Genomic DNA, 22,098 nt, shown 5'->3' with positions numbered 1-22,098 from the left:
CTGTAAAATCTAGTAAATTGGTCGTCTAAGTAGCTTGACTTATGTACAAAATCTTTTAAAATTTTTACAATTGGGCCCTGTCACGCAGTGCTCGAAAAAAACCTAGGTTTAGTGTAATTCAAACCTACAAATTTTGAAATTAACATTTAAATTTTATATTTGAAGGTGAGAAAACCTTCAAACTTTGTCAATTTACCTCTGTTGGTCCGCATATGAAGGTTTGCCAAGTTTTTGGAAAAAAGTTTTGATGTAAAAACCTTCAAACTTTGTCAATTTACCTCCGTTGGTCCACATATGAAGGTTTGCCAAGTTTTGGAAAAAAGTTTTTTACGCGCACTGCCTCTGTGTAACGCCATATCTCGGAGGTTTCTCTGTTGCGCGCATGCGTGGAGGCTTTCGCTTCTGCATGAGAGCATGCTTTTGAACTGTTGAGCATGCGTGCGAGGAGCCATACGGAATCTGCCCGTAGGAGCGCGTGCCGGCGCGCGGTAGTTCAGACATAGCAAACGACATAGCGAACGCAATCCGCAGTTCATCGCAGGCTGGTTCAGGCGCAACTTTCAACAGTTCATCGCAGTCTGGTTCAGGCGCAGTTTTCAGTAGTTCAGGCGTTCATACAGTTTTCAGGCTCAGCAGTTCAGGCAGTTTAGGCCATTCAGGAAGTTCAGGCTCAGCAGTTCAGGCAGCTTTCAGGCGTTCAGCAGTTCAGGCAGTTCGCGTAGTTTAGGCAGTTCTCACAGTTCAGGCAGTTCAGCAACTTCAGCAAGTTCAGGCAATTCCCTTGCCGTAGGCGCGCACCGGCGCGCGGTGGTTCCGATAGCCGCAAGTCGTTCAATAGGAAAAGATTGTGATTTCAAAAGATTGTGGCTTACGGCTTTAGAAAGGGCTTTGAGAGGTGTGATTGAGATCAAAGATTGACAATGGCTGGTCGAAACTCCGCGTTGACTCGAAGGGGTCGTCCACCTTCAAGGTACTCAATGATGCTCAATGCATCCTGAACTTAGCTACATTTTCCTTCTATATTAGCTTGGCTTTGAAGGGGATATTGCTCAATTTAATATCAGCTGGTTCTGTATGCATTTGATGTATTGAGACCCCGGCTAATTAGGTAGTTTGTAAAACATCTTTTAATTGAGCCTGAATTAGAAAAAACCTATACATTTAAGATCTTTAAAAAAGATACATTATGTGTTGGGCTAAAGATATATTATGTTTAAGATCTTTAAAAAAGATACATTAGGTTGATTTGTGTTGGGCTAAAGATACATTATGTTTAAGGTCCTAAATTAGTGCTTGGTTGATAGGTGTGTGGCTATAGGTGTGTTGACCTTAATTTATGCTTCATGAATTATGTTTATGAAAGAATTTTAAACACCAAAATTTTTCAAGTGAGAAGCTATTATGGGCTATAGTATTTTTTGAAATAATGCTCTATGTACAAAGGTAGCTCTGTCCAAAAAATTTTAAGATTTCTGTTGTGTTTTATTTCAATATGGTGCCATATATAATTTGACTCTTTTGTAAAATTATTGTCTCCATGTTTCTTGTTGATGTTGAAACAGCCCGAAACCACATGGAAGATCACGAAGGGGAAGGAGTAACAATGCTTCTCTTTATGGCCAGGTAGATGCTAGTGATCAAGTATCTTCAGTCTCAGCTACCGACATGATAGAGGAAATTGAGACACAAGGTGAGGAGGTTCTTTCCATGGAAATGGGACAGAGCTCTCTACACGACGTTGATGATACTTTAGCCCCCGAGGAGAATGGTTTATAGATTGTTCCATGGGAGATAATGGATGAGGTTACCGCAACGTCTAAGATGGAAGATGAGCAAAATATCTTCATGCATAGAGGTGCAGACATCCTTGAAATCACACGTGTTTTTAGTTGCTTTGATTGTCCCTCCATTCCTTTATGTAGATTGATTCCATATGCAAGAGTGAGAGGTTTGAGAGATGATCTCAGTGGATTGAAGGCGGCCTTTGCAAAAGAAGGTTATATGCCAGAGAAAGGAGCATTCATTGTCTCTTTGGTAACATGCAAAAGAGAGGAGAGTTTTGTGAATGGTATGTGTTAACACTTTTGATTTTTGTATTGATGTCCATGTGCTGTGAATGTTGTGTGAAGTTTGACTTTGTGAATGTTCTAGATGAGATAAAGGCTACATGGGATCCTCTTTGGAATGAAATCAATGAAGAATTTGAAGCCGAGTTAAAAAAACAAAGAAAGTTTCAAGATCTTACAAATCACATGTTCTATGTTTGGGAAGGGAATCATCGCACCGTGGCTTGGAGGGAAGCGATAAAAGAGAAGTTCTCCACTTCAAAGGAGAAACACTGTCGAGTCCTATGCACCATTATAGATCCCACTAAGGTGCCAGAGATTGCCTTGCTAAGTAGTTTACAACGAATGAACTTGTAAGTGTTGATGTTTCTTCTATCTTTGCTAACACTTGAATGTGAGTATCATATGGTTTTTTGGTCTTTCGATGCAGCATGAACACTCATGCTCTTGTTGTCACTCATCTTCGTGATGAGATTGTCAATACGACACATATTTGTACAGCGGACCATGAAATGTATCTAAAGGATTTTCTAGATAGAGATCAAAAACTTATTGCCGCTGTACGAAAGAAGAATGCCAAAGGTACAGAACCTTGGTATCCACTTACGCGACGGTACATTGGCAGATTGGTCTATGACGTATGTGTCAGACTAAATGATTTTTACTCTCATTTAAATGCATGATTTTAAAGCTTATTAACGTATATTTAATTTTAGATTCAAATGACAAAAGAAAAAGAAAAGCGAGTTGCTCTTATCAAACAAAGCTTGTCTGCGGAAGAGCATCAGAAAGAAGAAGAGAGAATTTGTGAGGAGATTACTCACAAATATCAGGATCGAATTGGAAAGGTATGTAGATAACATGAATTCACGGCATTCTCTTTAGAAAAACGTGCAAAAAGTTACTTAAGTACTTGTCATATGCAATATTAAATTTTTCAGTTGCTTAACATTGTTGATCCCAATCTTGGGACGGATTGGCTAGCAAGAGTTTTGTCTTTGAAATGGGGTCTGGATAGTTGGGCTACGTTGGAGAAGCTGAACTTAATAGCACTTCAAGATGCCCCTGTGAAAAACAAGATTCATTGGGTTTCATTATTAGAAGCAGACAAGATTACAAGGAGTGCATATGGTCTGAAAAAGGGAGATCACGTCTTTCGCATGTAAGTATAGCTAAGATTAAAAGTACTAAATATATCATGCATTTATATAAAAGTCTAACTTTGTCTCCTCTTTTTATTTGGAATTGTAGCTGGCTTCGTAGAGAGGGTTTTTTGGCTTGGGTTTTTTAGAGGGCATTTCAGATTGTGTCAGATCTTTTGGATGTGCCAGCTGTGGTGCCTTTGCAGCATGACTGCACTCTTACATTCTACTTTGAAGAAATTAAATTTGAGGCGAGGCCCTATCTATTTCCAATAGAGGCGTCTCTTGGAGTGAAGACTAAGGATATCGATAAGCAGGCATTAAAGAAGGTGGATACATTGAGAATGGCAACACAACGTTTGGCTTTCAGGTGAATCACTAACTGACTTAGATATATAATATTCGTTGTTATTGTTTCGTAACATTCGTGCCACCTAATTGACCTTTGTGGATTCTTCATGTTCTTGGTTGCCAAGAGTGTCTTGCCTGCCATGCCCTTTCTGGCTAGACAGTGGACTCAGCTAGCGATCCAAGACACAAGCATGTATCCCTCTACTATGCACACATTGACTCCTTGGGGGATAGATAATTGTCCATGGTGGATAGATATGGAGAAGGGCCATGTTCTTGGACGTGAAAGAGAGCTACAAGAGATGATATAGAAGGATGCTGTGATGAAGGTTCCTCCAATAGACATAGTAGAAGAGAGTCGTGCAGGTATGTTTGATCATGCTCATATTTGCCTATCTAAAAGTTACAGTGCTCTTATTTGAAGTTATCTATTTTAGCAATGCGCAACTCACAAAAGGAAAAGGAGAGGGTTGTGGATCAGTTCATTGACGAGGAGGTGGAGCCACCTCCAGGTAAAATACATTTGCATTTGTTAATGCTTTTCTTCCACGTGGTTGATGCATGGCTTATTAAACCTCCTTGTAATGTCTCAGTTGCTCCTGGCACGATCGTGGCTCGAAGGAGTATCTCTTTTGTTTATATTATGGAGTCTCCATCTCATTGTCTCTCTAGTTCTATGGATACTCGATGCATGGCTATTGTAATGGAATTTGCCTATTCAATTTGAGAATAGCGGAATTTAATGAGAGTACTTTCAAGAAATGATTTTGTGAGCATAGCGGGTAGACATAATTGAAGATAGCAACATAATCATAGCAATTAGTTAACTTGGCATAGACAATACTTTTGCAAGAGAGAGAGTTTAGAGAACATGACAACAATTGAGGACCGGATTTATGTGGAGCCGGTCCCCCCTCCAATAGGCATTTGTATTATGATTTCTCCCATAAAGAGAGACTTGTTACAATACAGTCTTTGTGTTCCTTGTGACCTAGATGATGCCATGAAGATGGAAGGCTTCATGCACCACAAACATAACATAAACTTGAAGAAAGCTTTAACTATCCCAAGCCTCAGTCCCAAGACCTCAAACACCTTCGAAGGTGGAGAGAGCTAGCAGGGAATGAGGGTAGGGAAGAGGAAGAAGAAACATTTCGTAAGAGAAAGAATTAGTTCCTCACTTATCATACTCTTGTTGCTAGCATACATAATAGCATAGTAATGAAGAAGAAGGAGATGGCAAGCTTAAGCATTGAAGCATGGCTCTTGGTTGGATTTGCACTCCATAGCCAAGAGTGTTGGTGTAGGCTCTCAACCTCTACTTGCTTGGAGAGGGAGCTCTTGCACTTTGCATAGCACACAATGAGAGTGATTGTCAGTGTGTGTGGGTGAGTATACCCCCTAGGCACCCCCCTAGCTTGCTTGGGTCGACCCCCCCTTGTAGCTCATGCCTGAAGCTCATTGGACCCCTCCAGGCCTAGCCAATCACAAGCAGGAGCCATTACAAGCAACATGGGTAGCCTTGGGACAAGTGTCCCCCTTTCCCCTTTGAGAGAGAGGACTTGATAAATGCTAAAACAATTAGATAATTCATGTAATTTATCATTGGACCCCTTTGAAGCTTAGCCAATAGGCTTCAAGCAACACATGAAAGTAACATGGGTAGGGGCCTGACATGTGTCCTTGCTGCCTCTTCAAGTTGGGGCTTCCCTTGTGTGTGTGAGTGGGTGTTCTCTCTCTAGCTCCTAGGAAAAGGGCTCGCCCCCCCTCTTGTAGGAATGATTTTGACTTTAGGTGATCAAGCACCTTACTCATCAAGCATGACAAAGCACTTGAACTAGGGGGTGTTCCCACAAGCATCTCAGGCAAGCTTCTCAAGGCACCTCAAGTACCTTAATCATGCAGCAAGTCAAGCACCTCAAGCATGGAGCCAGTCAAGCACCTCAAGCATCTTAATCAAGCACCTCAAGCATGAAAAACACCTCAAGCATGACAAGCACCTCAAGCAGGACAAGCACCTCGAGCTTGGGCCGGGTTCCCACCTCAAGCTCAGCCCTAGCTTACTTAAGGTCAAAGGACTTTTACACACATTTATTGGAGGTCTTCAATGAAGCTAACCCTAAGGTTTTATGCTCCATTGGTTGTCCTTGCTCTTTGATAGACCATCTCCCTTTTGGGCCCCTTTACCATTGGCCCCGTGTTGAGATAGATCTATAAGCACATACCTATATCTTAACACTTGTTCCCGTTTATTCTCCCACATTAAGTGATCAATTTAATATGAGAAAATCATTTGGGTTAGTTAGATATTAGATTTTATGACATTACCTCTCTCTTGAAATCATAGTCGTCCTCGACTATGAGGTAGAAGAGATAAAGTCTTAGTCATTAGTCAATCGTACTTAGCGGGTAAAGGATCCCTTTTTACCCTACGACATCTTTCCAAGATGGATGACTAATCCAGTTGGTGCTTGGGAGACATAGCTGCCGCAAGCATGTCTGCTCTTTAGTCCATTTCATTCTCCCAAAGTAGAGTGACAAATTCTACTTGGTGTTTGAGAGACGTCGTCATCACAAACATGATTCTAAGCATGCATACTAGTTAAATTTGTGCACAATTAAAAAGAGGACTAGTCATATAAGACAAAAACATGAGTTATTTAAAAGAAATTTGTACATTTGCTTACTCTAATGTAGCATTGACAAGGTTCATACTATCCTTAAGTTGTACTCCTTGCATCCATTTAGCATCTTCAAAAGGATAATTTTTGAACTTAATAAGATACCGTCGGATAATCTTACCATGTCGTAGTACCTTGTCTTCATGCCGAAGGATAGCTTCGGGTTGTAGCACCTCTTCTTGGTCTTCAACTTCGGGAGGGTCTTCAATAATTGGTTCAATTGGTGGCTCTCCTTTGTAGGGCTTAAGTAAGCTTACATGAAAGGCATTGTGTATAAGCCAATGGTTGGGCAACTTGAGTTGATAAGCCGTCTCATTGATAGGCTTCAAGATTTGGAAAGGACCATAGTATCTTTTTGCTAGTTTAGCATAATACTTTTGATGGCCCGTAGGATTTTTGCCCGTCGTTTGCCTTAATCGAGCCTTAGGAAACTTGAGTAAGACCCAATCATTTTCTTTGAACATTAAGGCTCTTCTGTGCTTATCAGCAGCAGCTTTTTGCCTTTGTTGAGAGATGGCTATAGCCTCCCTAATCTTTTGAAAAGATTCTTGTAGGTCACGGCTATACTCATCGGCGGCGAAGATCTTCCCATGTACTTTCAGTAGCAAGGGACTTTTAGGTCTTCCTTCTATGATCTCGAAAGGTGCTTTGCCCGTAGAAGTATGTACAGTATTATTGTAGGCATACTCTACTAGCGGTAAATACTTTTCCCATTGTGAGCGTTGATCTACTTCGGTAACATAAGTCTTGAGTAGATCGAGTATCGTAAGATTGGCTATCTCACTTTGGCCATCCGTTTGTGGATGATAGGCCGAAGAGAAATTCAATCTTGTTCCTAGATTTTCAAAGAGACCTTTCCAGAAATTACTGGTCATTCTAGGATCTCTATCTGACACGATGGATGTGGGTAATCCATGGTGTTTGAAAATCTGAGATATGAAGAGAGTTGCCATTTGATGTGCCTTAATAGTCTTTTTGACAGGAATAAAATGTGCTTGCTTGCTAAACCTGTCGACTATTGTCCATATTCCTGTATTCCCATGGATAGACTTGGGTAATCCAAAGATGAAATCCATGGATATACTCTCCCATGGTGAATTTGGAATAGGCAATGGCTGGAGTAATCCAGGTTGCTTCCCTCTATCATACTTGGTCTTTTGGCATACTACACATTTTGAAACATACTCTTGTATGTCCACTTTCATGGTAGGCCAATAGAAATACGTCTCTACTCCTCGGAGAGTAGGTTGAATACCTCTATGCCCTGCATATGGAGGAGCATGGGATTCATACATAACCTTCTCACGAAGGGAATGGGTAACACATAGCCTATTGCCGTGGAGAAGATAACCATCCTGCAAGGTGAATGGTTCCTCTTTCTTCCCAAAAGCAAGGGCTGACATTATGTCTCTAAAGTCAGGGTCAGTAGCATACTCATCTATCATAGATGATAGATCATTGTGAGTAGCTATAGACACTGCATTAACTTTTGGTCGTCGTGAAAGTGCATCGGCAACTTGATTGTGCTTACCAGCTATGTGAGTAATATGGAAATTAAATTGCGAAAGAAAATTTGCCCACCTCATTTGTTTGTCGGAAAGCTTGGTTTGCGTCATGAAATACTTGAGACTTTGGTGGTCGGTTCGTAGGATAAATGGAGTCCCCAATAGGTAGTGCTTCCATGTGTCTAGGGCATGTAGAACAGCTAAAAGCTCTTTCTCATAAATGCCCAAGACTCGTTCATCACCATTGAGCCTTCGGCTCTCATATGCTATGGCATGCCCTTCTTGAAGTAAAACTGCTCCAAGGCAATCACCACAAGCATCACATTGGACCTCAAATGGCTTTGAGAGATCCGGAAGCACGAGGACTGGTTGGGAAGTAAGCTTCTCTTTGAGTTTTTCAAAAGCATTTTGCTCCTTAACAGACCATACAAACTTAACGTTCTTCTTGGTTAAGTCGTGTAGTGGTCCTGCTACTTGAGAGAATTTTGCTATGAAGCGTCTATAGTATGCACACATACCAATAAAGCTTCTTAGCTCATGTAGATTCCTTGGGTTAGGCCATAATTTTATTACCTCTAACTTTGATGGATCCATACGAATACCATCGTGAGAGATAATATGGCCTAGATATTGAATCTCTTGAAGGAAGAATTCACTTTTCTTTTGGTTGAGAAAAAGTTTGTTCTCCCTCAAGGCTTGAAAAATCACTTGGAGATGTTGCTTATGTTCCTCCAAAGACTTGGAGTAGATGATGATATCATCAAAGAACACTCCAGTGAATTTTCGATATGGTCTAAAAATTTTCTCCATCAAACGATTGAACGTAGCTGGTGCATTAGTCAAGCCAAAAGGCATGACTAGATATTCATAAAGACCAAATGTTGTGCGAAACGCGGTCTTTAAGATATCCTCATCCACTATCCTTATTTGATGATAGCCACTCTTAAGGTCAATCCTACTGAAGTAGGTAGAGCCTTGTAGCTTATCAAACAGATCTTCTACCCGAGGTACGGGAAATCTGTTTTTGATAGTGATATGGTTTAGTGCTCGATAGTCCACACACATACGGTATGTACCATCTTTCTTTTGCACTAAAAGGACTGGAGAACAAAAGGGAGAGGAACTAGGCCTCACCATCTCTTTGTCTACCAGCTCTTGTACTTGCCTCATGATCTCCTCTTGTTGAGCTTGTGAGACTCGATAAGGAGGTTTGTTAGGCGGTGAGCTTCCTGGAAGGAGCTCAATACGATGGTCATCATCCCCTCGTTTTGGAGGTAGGTCCATAGGGATATCATCGATGAACACATCTTGGAATCCTTTTAGAAAAGTAGACAAGTCTAACTCTTCTTGATTCCTATCATTTTCATTTGATGAAACATTATTAGCTTTCAGAGACTCTTTGACATAAATCATGTACGCAGAAACTGAGCTCTTCATTGATTTATCAAAAGAAAGAGGATTTACAAGTGGAATAGTGCGACCACGCTCACTAGCATCTATATACATGTTCTTTCCCCTGTAGGTGAAGTAAATTCTCCTTTCAGGGAACTTCATGTTGGCAGCCATGCGATCAAACCATGGTGCCCCTAGGATAACATCCTGATGCTGGAGGGGAGAGATGAAGAAGTCTTCTTTGTCGACATAGCTTTGGACATGAAGCCTCAACTTCCCAATCAAGGGCGTAACGGAGGCTTGTTGTCCCTTGAAAGCTGCATCAGCTGTTACTATATCTCCCATCTCAAAAGCTTGAATGCCCAACTTGGTGGCCAACTCTATTGATATGAAGTTGAGAGTAGAGCCAGGGTCAAACAAGATGAAGGCATCATGCTCTCTTACCTTTCCCCAAGCATAGGAGAGTGATGATCCTTTGCAATGAGCATCCTCTTTTGGAGCTTCAATGGTGGAAGCCCTAGGAGTCTCATTGCGAGTATTCTTCTTGGGGCAAGAACGATAGCCATGTCCTTGCTCCCCACACTTGAAACACTTATGGTCCTTGCGAAAAGCTTCAAGCTCTTCAGGAGAGAGTTTGTTTTTACCTTTGTAAACTCCCTTCTCCTTGGACCGATTGTTGTTGTTGTTGTTGGAAGTGCCTTGGGAATTATTTTGAGCATTGGATTTCCCCTTTGCATCATTTTTATCTTTGTTTTCCATGGGCTTGACATTACGTCTAGCCCCTTGATGGAAATTGATGCGTGAAGCAACCATGGTGTGGTGGATTATTTCGGTAATAGTACCGGGCCGTTGAGAGTTGATATATTCGGCCATCTCTTCAGGTAATCCCGCACAGAATTGTTGTCTTTGCTCGGCAAAGTCTATCTTTTGAAAGACTGTAGCTTTGAGATGTAAATCCCAAAACTTATCTACATACTTGTTGATAGACTCATGAGAGAGGAGCTTCAAGCCGCGCCATTCGGTAAGAACTTTATCTTTAGTATCGCTTGGAAGAAATTGCTTCATGATGGAAACTCGTAGAGTTTTCCATGTCTTTGGGGCTTCTCCATTGCCACGAAGGCTAGCCCACCATTGACGAGCTGATTTTTGGAAGTGCATAGCTACATGGCGTAGCTTAGAGGACTCTGTGAAGCCCTCGTCCCCAAAGGCCACATCAAATTGCTGGATGAAGGCCAACACTTTGTCGGTAGCACCAAAGGTGCCATCGTAGGTGAGAAAAGAGATACTCTTTCCTCCCTCCTTGAACTTTTTTAGCTTTTGTGACCTTCGCCATGCAGGAAATGATTTGCGATGTCCTCCCCTCTTGTATTCTCTAGGAGAATAGCCATAACTTTCATCGGAAGAGAAGGAAGGTGAAGAAGAAGGAGAAGAGGGTGACCTCTTCCTAGCCCTTTTCTTCCTTTGTTTCCTCTCTTGCCTTTGAGAGTGATGAGGAGAAGGACTATGGGTTGCTCTTTTCCTCTTGGGAGGAGTAGGCGATCGTCTAGATCGCCTTCTTCGTGGAGCCACATCTTCAGAAGAACTTAGACTTTCATTGCTTTCTTTCTCTTTGGATTCCTCCTCTCGAATGGGAGAGAGTCTTCTTTTGGGGGTCTCTTCAAGAGGCCTCCTATGCTCTCTCTCCTCTTGGAGAGGAAGGGAAATTCCATAAGCACGAAGTTGTTGAGTAACTTCGGCTTGCAAGGTTGGGTTGCCCATAGCTTGTTGCAACCTAGTCACAAGATAATTCACAAACATGGGAGCATCATCATTAGCACCTTCATGTGCAAAATCAAAGCTATCAATGTTCATTCTACTCTCTTGATTATTGTCAGCCATGATAACAAAATTTTATGTATGTACTTAGTGTATGCTTTGGCAATTCAAAACCTTAGTTGCCACTCCTCTTAGCCTTTGAAAATCGGCTCTTAAGTATCTACACCCACGGCTCAAAGTGGTTAATTATAGAGAATAGAGGAGTAGGTCTAACATAGCAGAGTTGCCAAGGGCTAGCTCCTTTCGGACTTCTTATGGCTCAATAATGGTAAAGCCGTAGGCAAGTCTAAAAAGACTCCATTATTAAGTCCAAAGCTCCCGAGGTGTGCACCATCCCCCACATAGTGGGCTTAACAAAACCGGTATTAGATCCCAGTTCCACTTACTCTATTATAATTAACAACATCAACCATTTATAGGCTACTTAAGGACCTCTCTTCTTAAGCAAGAAAAGAGAAACCAAATGCTCTGATACCAATGTAATGGAATTTGCCTATTCAATTTGAGAATAGCGGAATTTAATGAGAGTACTTTCAAGAAATGATTTTGTGAGCATAGCGGGTAGACATAATTGAAGATAGCAACATAATCATAGCAATTAGTTAACTTGGCATAGACAATACTTTTGCAAGAGAGAGAGTTTAGAGAACATGACAACAATTGAGGACCGGATTTATGTGGAGCCGGTCCCCCCTCCAATAGGCATTTGTATTATGATTTCTCCCATAAAGAGAGACTTGTTACAATACAGTCTTTGTGTTCCTTGTGACCTAGATGATGCCATGAAGATGGAAGGCTTCATGCACCACAAACATAACATAAACTTGAAGAAAGCTTTAACTATCCCAAGCCTCAGTCCCAAGACCTCAAACACCTTCGAAGGTGGAGAGAGCTAGCAGGGAATGAGGGTAGGGAAGAGGAAGAAGAAACATTTCGTAAGAGAAAGAATTAGTTCCTCACTTATCATACTCTTGTTGCTAGCATACATAATAGCATAGTAATGAAGAAGAAGGAGATGGCAAGCTTAAGCATTGAAGCATGGCTCTTGGTTGGATTTGCACTCCATAGCCAAGAGTGTTGGTGTAGGCTCTCAACCTCTACTTGCTTGGAGAGGGAGCTCTTGCACTTTGCATAGCACACAATGAGAGTGATTGTCAGTGTGTGTGGGTGAGTATACCCCCTAGGCACCCCCCTAGCTTGCTTGGGTCGACCCCCCCTTGTAGCTCATGCCTGAAGCTCATTGGACCCCTCCAGGCCTAGCCAATCACAAGCAGGAGCCATTACAAGCAACATGGGTAGCCTTGGGACAAGTGTCCCCCTTTCCCCTTTGAGAGAGAGGACTTGATAAATGCTAAAACAATTAGATAATTCATGTAATTTATCATTGGACCCCTTTGAAGCTTAGCCAATAGGCTTCAAGCAACACATGAAAGTAACATGGGTAGGGGCCTGACATGTGTCCTTGCTGCCTCTTCAAGTTGGGGCTTCCCTTGTGTGTGTGAGTGGGTGTTCTCTCTCTAGCTCCTAGGAAAAGGGCTCGCCCCCCCTCTTGTAGGAATGATTTTGACTTTAGGTGATCAAGCACCTTACTCATCAAGCATGACAAAGCACTTGAACTAGGGGGTGTTCCCACAAGCATCTCAGGCAAGCTTCTCAAGGCACCTCAAGTACCTTAATCATGCAGCAAGTCAAGCACCTCAAGCATGGAGCCAGTCAAGCACCTCAAGCATCTTAATCAAGCACCTCAAGCATGAAAAACACCTCAAGCATGACAAGCACCTCAAGCAGGACAAGCACCTCGAGCTTGGGCCGGGTTCCCACCTCAAGCTCAGCCCTAGCTTACTTAAGGTCAAAGGACTTTTACACACATTTATTGGAGGTCTTCAATGAAGCTAACCCTAAGGTCTTATGCTCCATTGGTTGTCCTTGCTCTTTGATAGACCATCTCCCTTTTGGGCCCCTTTACCATTGGCCCCGTGTTGAGATAGATCTATAAGCACATACCTATATCTTAACACTTGTTCCCGTTTATTCTCCCACATTAAGTGATCAATTTAATATGAGAAAATCATTTGGGTTAGTTAGATATTAGATTTTATGACAGCTATTGTTGGGGACTACATTGCCATTGCTGCAAACTATAGGGCGGGGATCCGTAATCATGCATGGGTCCCTGTACACGAGCATCTCGTGCGGGCACGCTCTGAATCTATCTTGTATACCCGCGGCACGAAATCAGTTTCATGGGCTGCAGATTTGATTTTCTTAGATCTTCCATTTGGTGGGTCCCTCTTAGGCTCCTCTACTTCACCTCCTTGGGACATTTGCACTGAGGATCATGTACGTGCTGGCGTTCATTTGGCATTCTCGACATTGGCGGATATTGGATGGCTGTTGATCATGGTTTCTTTGGCAGGTCTATCTTGTTTATATTCATGCAAAAAAATTGTAATATTTGTGGTATTTATTATTGATATTTAGTTAAAATAATAGGAGAGGCCGTTGGCTGGGTGGAGAGATTTTCTCGTGCTTCGGAGATGGTGGATCATCGTCGCATTGTAGTGCTCCATCATGAGCATATGGTTATGTGGAGAGTTTTGGTGGTCGTGTGGAGGTGATACATTTGTTTTTACATCAATATTTCAGCACTTTGTCTTATTGTTTGCTCTAATCGTGTGTCTTGTTTTGCAGTGTAATTGCACTATGCTATTTATGATTCACAGAGTGGGTATGCGTCCACCTTGCTTTGTATCAGAAAGCGCTGCCTTGTTCTCTCGTCTTGGTATGCACTCTTCGGATTCTTTTATGGTGCATCACCTTCCGGAGCTCTCTCAGGCTAGATCATTATCAGGCGAGCCATTACGAGGAGGACTGCAACGGAGCCATTCTTTCATTGCATGTTTGTGGAGCTGCTTTGCCGACGAGGAGGTATTTGTTTGGAGCTTGGATGTGGCACAGCCCCTGTACTAGCAGCTTGCTTGGCTTCAGGACGAGCATGTGTTGCAGTCGACATTGATGAGCCACTGATTTCAGGATACGTGTTACCGTTGCTTCACCCTAGAAAGCGGGGCAGAGAGGAGGCGTCCACCTCTTTTATTGATGATGAGAGTGGCATGCCATCGCGTGTCAATCCCTTTGACGACTAGTGAGGGCCCCTCTTACTTTTGACATTGACATTGCTCTCATCTTTTTTGTCACTATTTTTGTATTAGCGTTGGTATTTATTGATCATTGATACTGTCTATATTACTTGTTTGGTGTTTAACTTCACAATCTTTTTTTTTTAATGGAAGTGCATTGTCGGTCTACGTAGAGAAGATGGCTAGAACCATGGCAGCTGATACGCGGTACAATTCTTGCATCCCTGAGAGGTATCAGAGACATAACGTATTCATCGATAATGAGTGCGAGTCATCATGAGAACAATGGATTTATAACATTGGTGGATGTTAAAATTCAAATTCATGTCTTGTTGTGGATAAGTAGTATGTACTGTTTTGATGGATTTGGTTAAGGTTTAAAATCCTCATGTGAGGTGCCGTGAAGGCTTATGATTATTTTTGAAATATTGCTTCATGTACAAGGGAAACTATGTCCAATTTTTTTAAAAAGTACTTTGTTTGTTTTGCTTTGTTTTTTGTGAGAGGAGGCATAATGGTTATGGCCATTTTTATTATTTTTTCAAGCGGTGATAATACCACAAATACTGATGTTCTAATATTTTGGATTGTGGATAAGTAGTATGTACTATTTTGATGGATTTGGTTAAGATTTAAAATCCTCATGTGAGGTGCCGTGAAGGTTTATGGTTATTTTTGAAATAGCGCTTCATATACAAGGGAAACTATGTCCAATTTTTTTAAAAAGTACTTTGTTTGTTTTGCTTTGTTTTTTGTGAGAGGAGGCATAATGGTTATGGCCATTTTTATTATTTTTTCAAGCGGTGATACTGATGTTCTAATATTTTGGATTGTGGATAAGTAGTATGTCCTATTTTGATGGATTTGGTTAAGATTTAAAATCCTCATGTGAGGTGCCGTGAAGGTTTATGGTTATTTTTGAAATAGTGCTTCATATACAAGGGAAACTATGTCCAATTTTTTAAGAAAGTACTTTGTTTGTTTTGCTTTGTTTTTTGTGAGAGGAGACATAATGGTTAAGGCCATTTTTATTATTTTTTCGAGCGGTGATAATACCACAACTACAGATGTTCTAATATTTTGGATTGTGGATAAGTAGTATGTATTGTTTTGATGGATTTGGTTAAGGTTTAAAATCCTCATGTGAGGTGCCGTGAAGGTTTATGATTATTTTTGAAATAGTGCTTCATGTACAAGGGAAACTATAGATCTTCGCTCGAGTTTTTCTTTGCTCGCAAAATCTTGCTCGGGCTATGGTAGGACTCATCCACAAGACTCAAGTTACCAAAATTCTCAACCCGCTTGCCCCTCAAGTTTCTCCAAAATCTTCCACATGCATGTGCTTTTTCTTGGACTTGCAAAAGTTGTTGCTTTAATTCCCATCTTCCTCTCTTCTTTTGAATCAATGCCTTGTATGTATGCAAATGACTTTGACAGTTGTCTTTGTCCATAGTTGCATCAAGCTTTATCAAGGACTTTCGAACATCTTGACATTCTTTATCAAACCACATTTTGCGTGATCTATCTTTGTTGATACCATGGAGATGCTTTATAGCAAAGTATTCTTCGGCACAAGAACAAATAACTTTCTTGAAAGCTTCCCATTTAGTTTCCAATGGTGCATCATATTGAAGCTTCTTCATCCATAATTTTTGCTCAACCATTTCAATGTACATTGGTGCCCGTTTGAAATCCATATATAGTGATAATTTCTCTTTTCTTTGGGTGAAATTATCATGCTTAGTTGCTTCTCCGAATGAAAGGTCAATACATAAGGTGCGATGGTCGCATTCCAGGGTCCATTGTCCAAACATAAAACTCTTTATATGATACACGATGGCTTCAGAGAGTAGCGTATAGTTAATCACACTATCCCCATTATGTCCAACATGTAAATCCATTGGTTTCACTCCACAAAGATACACCATTGGCAATGAGCATACTCGTGTTATTATACATGTGTAAAAGTAACTTTCCATAGTGATCCGGCTCTTTCTCATCCATTGAAGAACGATCATACAAGTGAACTTCCTCCAACTCCCTTGAAATGTATGGCATATCAAATTGTTGAGTATCATGTTGCAATGTTTTTGAGCGAGCATTCATATCCCCAAATACAATAACATCACCTTTACCTTTGAAATAAGCAATGTCCTCTTCTAAATAAAAAAATGGTTGGTCTCTATCCATGCAAGCATAAAAGGGAGAATCATGGTGAGGAATGTAGCAACCGGCTACAAAAATGGGTGCTCTTTTTGGTGTCATAATTTTCAGCCATACATAACGTTTGTACTTGTCATCTTTCACAACTGATATAAAATCTTCCAATCCTTTCTTAACCATACATGCTACCCCTCCTTGTCCTCTTCGTTGCTTAAGATTCTTTGACCACAGTAATGAATGTACATTGTAATTCTCCAAACCGTTGATCCTTTGTGTATCATGCTCCCAAGTTTCAACAAGAAGTACAACATCGGCTTTGCTTGTTAGTTCATCAATGCCAACCCCCACATTCCATGGGTATCCATTACAATTCCAAAAGCATATTTTCAATTGTAACTCGGTCTCATAGGTCACTCATCCCTATTTGCTCGAGGGACTTGCCTCCTCCTTGGGTACATTTTCATGAGAGATCTCCTTGTTTTTGTTATTCTAGAGAGAGAGAGAGAGAGAGAGAGAGAGAGAGAGAGAGAGAGATTTTATTATCATCCTCGAAGGTCAAATATGACCTATGGGATCAAAGTTACATGTGATGCAGTATGTATATGGCTGATGAGTGACTCTCGATGCTCCAAAATTGTGGTGATGAGAGTCGCAATGGAGAGCCCACACTTTGGCTGGGAGAGGAAAGTGTGTAGGTCTAAGTTATGGTTGAAAATGTGAGAGAAGCAAGTTCGGATGTGACCAAATCCGAGCACTCTAGTAGTGTGTGGTACTCAGACTCTCGAACTTGCAGTGAGCATAATGTGCACAATCGATTTGACTCTTCTCCATTGCCCCAACGCCCTATCTCGCATCGAAGGAAATGGGAGCTAAGCTGAATGGCTGCGATAGTGCGTAACGCCGACAAGGGGATAGGCTCAAGCATGTAAGTGTGAGTACGGTTTCCTCTTTCAGCGAAGAACATGGGTTTTGCGGTTGAGGTTATGGGCATGGAAAGGGTTGTGGAGTACATGATAAAGATGCGTCAAAACCCCTCACATTGATTTCCTACAATTGCATGGGAAGCAAGCAAAAAAGTTCAAAAGATGCATAAAAGCAAGATCTTGAGCACGGGATGGATGCAAGACATAAAGAAGTGGTTTAGCCAGCGTTTTTGCTCTAGCAGATCCCTGTCTCGATAGTAGACCAAGGAGAAGTCCCAGTGTTAGCAGATTCTCCACATCAAGACCATTTTTAGCCCTAGCGTTTTTGCATATGTAGGACACCTCAGCGTTTTTGCAGATCATCGCGGCAAATTTAGCCTTAGGACCAACGTTTTCTATTTTTAGCCTTTAGACACAACAAAACAAGTTCAGAACCTCGCAGATCTCACCTTCTCACAGCAGATCCTTGCCGCACCGTTAGATCCTGCGAAGTTTGCAGATTCAGCCCGAAAAACATAGATGGGGGGGGAGAGAGAGAGAGAGAGAGAGAGAGAGAGAGAGAGAGAGAGAGAGAGAGAGAGAGAGAGAGAGAGAGAGAGAGAGAGAGAGAGAGAGAGAGAGAGAGAGAGAGTAGTTGTTGTTATAGCGGAAGTGTAAACCATGCTTTAGTGGAATGAGTCCACAACACTGGCAATCCATGCATGCATATAAAAAGAAATAGTGTGATAAGTCCTTGACTTCAATGACGGTCTCCCTAATGTGATCAGATGCCATACGTGCCTTGCACGATATGTACGAGCATGGATACATCACAATTGGTCCTTGCAAACCATACATGTGAGCTTATATCCTCTTATTTCCAAACATGCGTGCTATTATCCTTGATCCAAAGTCAATGGATAGTACTGTGGTGAATAGAAGCCTTGCTCTGCAGTAAGTCTATCAAAGCACTTTGCTTTGAACAGCAGAGAAATCTATTTGAAAGGAAAATTGAAATACAAAAATACAAGTAGAACTTGAATTGTCTAATCTTGTTGCCCCTTTGAGAGTAGTTGCCTTTGCTTGAACGTGGCTCGTAGCCATGTATGCTGAGAAATTAAGAGCTGTCGGATGTACCTTGTATGCCCTTGGGGCCTAGTTTCATCAAGAAGATGAGACCGAACTGAGCGTGATTGCTCTTAGCTAATGGGTGCTCGGGTTGACACACAAATGCCAAAGCAAAAGAGAATGGACATTGTTGATCTTTCACAGAGGAATGATGTTAATCCTCACACACATTCCTATCACATATGACAAACGCCATATAAATTAATTTGGTAGAGTCAGGGACTGGGCTTGTCGGTCCAATAGGAAAAGGGTAAGAGTGAGCACCGATGAGAGGCGCACTCTAACAGGAACATTCAAGGGTTAGTTGGCTAAGTAGTATGGGCGCCCAAGTGTGAATGGGGCGAGCTCATATAAAAGTCACCTAAACCTAAAAATCATGCATTCTCTCATTTGTGCAATGCAAGAAGAGTGCTCTTGCTCCATCTCCTTCTCCGTCTCCCTTATGTACTAGTGTGTGTGTGTGTGCTTGTGAGAGAGAGAGAGAGAGAGAGAGAGAGAGAGAGAGAGAGAGAGAGAGAGAGAGAGAGAGAGTGATTGAGCATTGCGACGGCACGATGGCGGTTGAGTGCGGTGTAGCAGCGTCTCCCTCTTCTTGCGCGGCGAGGAATTCTCCATGATAGCAAGTGTAGAGCGGTGAGTGACACACCATCGTCATCTTTGAGCTTACTAGTTTATGCTAGTTGCGTGCTTAGAGCCATTTGTGGCTCGCGCACAGTGTATCGGCAAGTCCCTTGCATTGACACGTGCGACATACGTGCACATTTTTGGTGTCGTTGCCGGGGAAATGCCATACACTAAGCTCGAGTAGCACTCTATGCTGCTTTGTGGTGCATTTTGAAATGTAGGAAAGGTAGAGAAGGAAGGTGTGTGTGTTGAGAAGGAGTTTGTTTTGTTGCAGTGTATTGTTTTGGTAATAAGGTATTGAAAGGTAGAGAAGGAAGGTGTGTGTGTTGAGAAGGAGTTTGTTTTGTTGCAGTGTATTGTTTTGGTAATAAGGTATTGAAAGGTATTGTGTTTTTTCTGTTCATAAGGTGTTTTCTCTGTGATAAGGTGTTAGAATTAAGGTAGTAGATCCATAATGTTAGTTCTGTGTAAAGTACAGTAAGTAGATCTATTAGCTAATGAGTTTCTGTAGTAGTGTGTTAGTGTGTAACAATAGCTCTATTAGTTGTAAGTAAGTAGGTTAGGTGTGTGTGTGCTCGCGCGCACAGCGCGGCCAGAGAGACAGAACAAGGGAATCAACATGCCTTCAACGGGTCTCATGAGATTCTTGGATACAAGGAAGGCTAAACAACCAACCTTATCACAAATGGAGACTCCCTTGGTAAGTCCGATGGATCCCCCATATGTTGTTTCGCCAGGGGTCTCAGTGAAATCTGAGCCCATAAGTGATAGCTTTACTTTTCCAAGTCTAGCTCATCTTTCCCTTGATGACACCACGGCTACCATGCCTACCCCAATGATAGGCATGCCAAGAAACACGCCATGGACCTCATTTGTTAGTAAAGCACCACTACATGGTAGCTCAATGCCTGCAACAGTACCTACAAGTGTGTACCAATCGTATACACCTAAGGGTCCTCGTACTCATGTGGTCCCTATCCCTCCCATTATTTCAATAGCCTATGCTCCACAACCACGACACCCAAGTTCTTATTTCCATGGGACCATACCGGCTAGCATTAGCATGTCACATCCGATGCCTGCTATGCCTAGGGCCACACATATGAACTTTGGACCGCCACATGGCACAACATCGTACCAAACGTGGAACCCAAGGGCTTCCTATGTGCCAAGACCAATGCCAATACCTACTCCACATGTAGTCTCTGGAGCACCTCCACCCATGGTTCCTGCTCACTTAGGTGACTTGGCAACATTTGCTCAAGCTATCGGTCGATCTATTGCTGAGAATACGCGTAACATGCATGATAGAGAACCTAGAGGTAAGGCAGTACAAATAGTCAAGCTCACACAAAAATTTAGCCTTACTAATGCAAACCAATCAAGCAAGCATGTCTACAATGCCGATACTCATTGAGAAACCATACCACCTTTTGGTGTCCTATTAGGCTCCAAAAGAACGCCACACTAATGCAAACCAATCAAGCAAGCATGTCTACAATGCCGATACTCATGTGTGATTGATGTGGCATAGATCATTTGATTGCCCAATGTCCAAATAATCCAAATGCACCGAAGATCACGCCATTAAACTTGATTGAGCTTACCAACGAGGAGCCATCACAAAGTGCACCTGTGGTACCAGTAAACGTACTCACACGATCGATGCTCCAAAAACAGACTTATATTTTTGAGGAAAGAGACACGACATCAATTGCCCAATCTCAGAAAAAGAAGAAAACACGAAGGAAGAGATCGCAAAAAGTAGCGAAGTCAAACCCCAATTCAAAGACCAACATAGGGACTGGTGACGACCCCGTATATATGAACGATGCTGAAGAGGATTCTTATTCAAGTGAAACCATGGAGACCAAAACGACTACTAAGATAGAAACCAACAAGGAAGATCTTCATGAGACACAATGGCCAGGATCCAAGAAGAAGATAGAAACATATCCAAACCCTAGAGAGGAGATCGAGCGAGTGAAGCAATTAAGGAGTTTGGTAGAAAATACCCAAAGGGATCTAGAACCAACACCTAGGCAGATCCATATTACAGACATAGTGTTCCTTACGCAACAACAACCTCACTAAGTCCATAGACCCTTAGCCATACCTAGTGTCATCCAAGAAAAAAGTAACTTAAAGTCATGGGAAAGTGGGCGTACTCACTTCTTGATGGAAAGAATGTTTACAGAGGGACTACCTGATGCTATCGAAGAAATGGAGATCCCATCTTCTCCACGTCAAGGGACTGAAGCCCAAAAGGTGCCGTTAAACATTGCCAAATTGATGGATTTCATGTCTTCAGAAGTTAGAACCACCATCATGTCCAAACTATATAAAGACCCTGAGCTAGTCTTAGCTCTTCGAGCTTTCCTCAATGGAGAACTGAAGTTTGGGCTACCACAATTTGCAGAGATGGATAGAGCTGGGGAGATGCCAATAGAGGAGGAACACTTAGATCCACAACCCAACCTAGATGAGAACCTTGTTGTAGAAATACCTGTTAACAAGTTGGGACAATACTTTGAGGGTGATGAATCCAATGCAACCATACCAATCACTACCAAGGGATTAACTGTGAAGGGAATCCTTGATGGTGGTGTTGGGGTTAGCATTGTGACTAAAAATTGCTGGGAAACTATGGGAAGACCTCACCTTGGGACCACAACCATAGTAGTAAAGATGGCCTAGCAGCAACCATAGACACTTGGGGAAATAGGGGGACGACTTGGGTAACACCTGAGGGGGATGAAATGCCACCACTCGTACCCTTAAATATGCTAGAAGTAATGCATATAGCTTCTGTCAAGACTCATCCTCATATAACAAAGAAACTATACAAGTGGGTTCCTAAATCTTCTTTAGCGACCATGGTTGATGCTAAAAAACAGAAGCCTTGTAAGAAACGTCCCACTCGCTCCAAGAAATGTAAGGAAACGTGGCGTTGGATTCCTAAATGACTATTGGAAGCCCAAGGCTACTATCAAGGAAATGATCAAATATGGGTGCCAAAACGTAAATTGTGCTCTTACTTGTCACCTGACCCATGTGAGCCCAATCCTGTGGCTCCAAAACGAATTGAAGATCGCGGAAAGGAAAAAATCACGGAATGCTACACATCCGCTCCAGAGCTAGTTTAGGTACTGAAGAAAGAACGATTTGTTCCACCTAGCTCAGGAACAG

General features: G+C 41.9%; 1 pseudogene; it reads left to right on the top strand.

The window, feature by feature from the left end:
- The first annotated feature begins 920 nt into the window (after window positions 1–920).
- On the top strand, window positions 921–13,648 carry LOC147450071 (uncharacterized; annotated as a pseudogene).
- Window positions 13,649–22,098: the final 8,450 nt, after the last annotated feature.

This window comes from Adiantum capillus-veneris, chromosome 9 (genome assembly GCF_014529385.1).
Source record: "Adiantum capillus-veneris isolate H3 chromosome 9, ASM1452938v2, whole genome shotgun sequence".
NCBI lineage: Eukaryota > Viridiplantae > Streptophyta > Polypodiopsida > Polypodiales > Pteridaceae > Adiantum > Adiantum capillus-veneris.
This window is presented reverse-complemented; position numbering and strand designations above follow the sequence as displayed.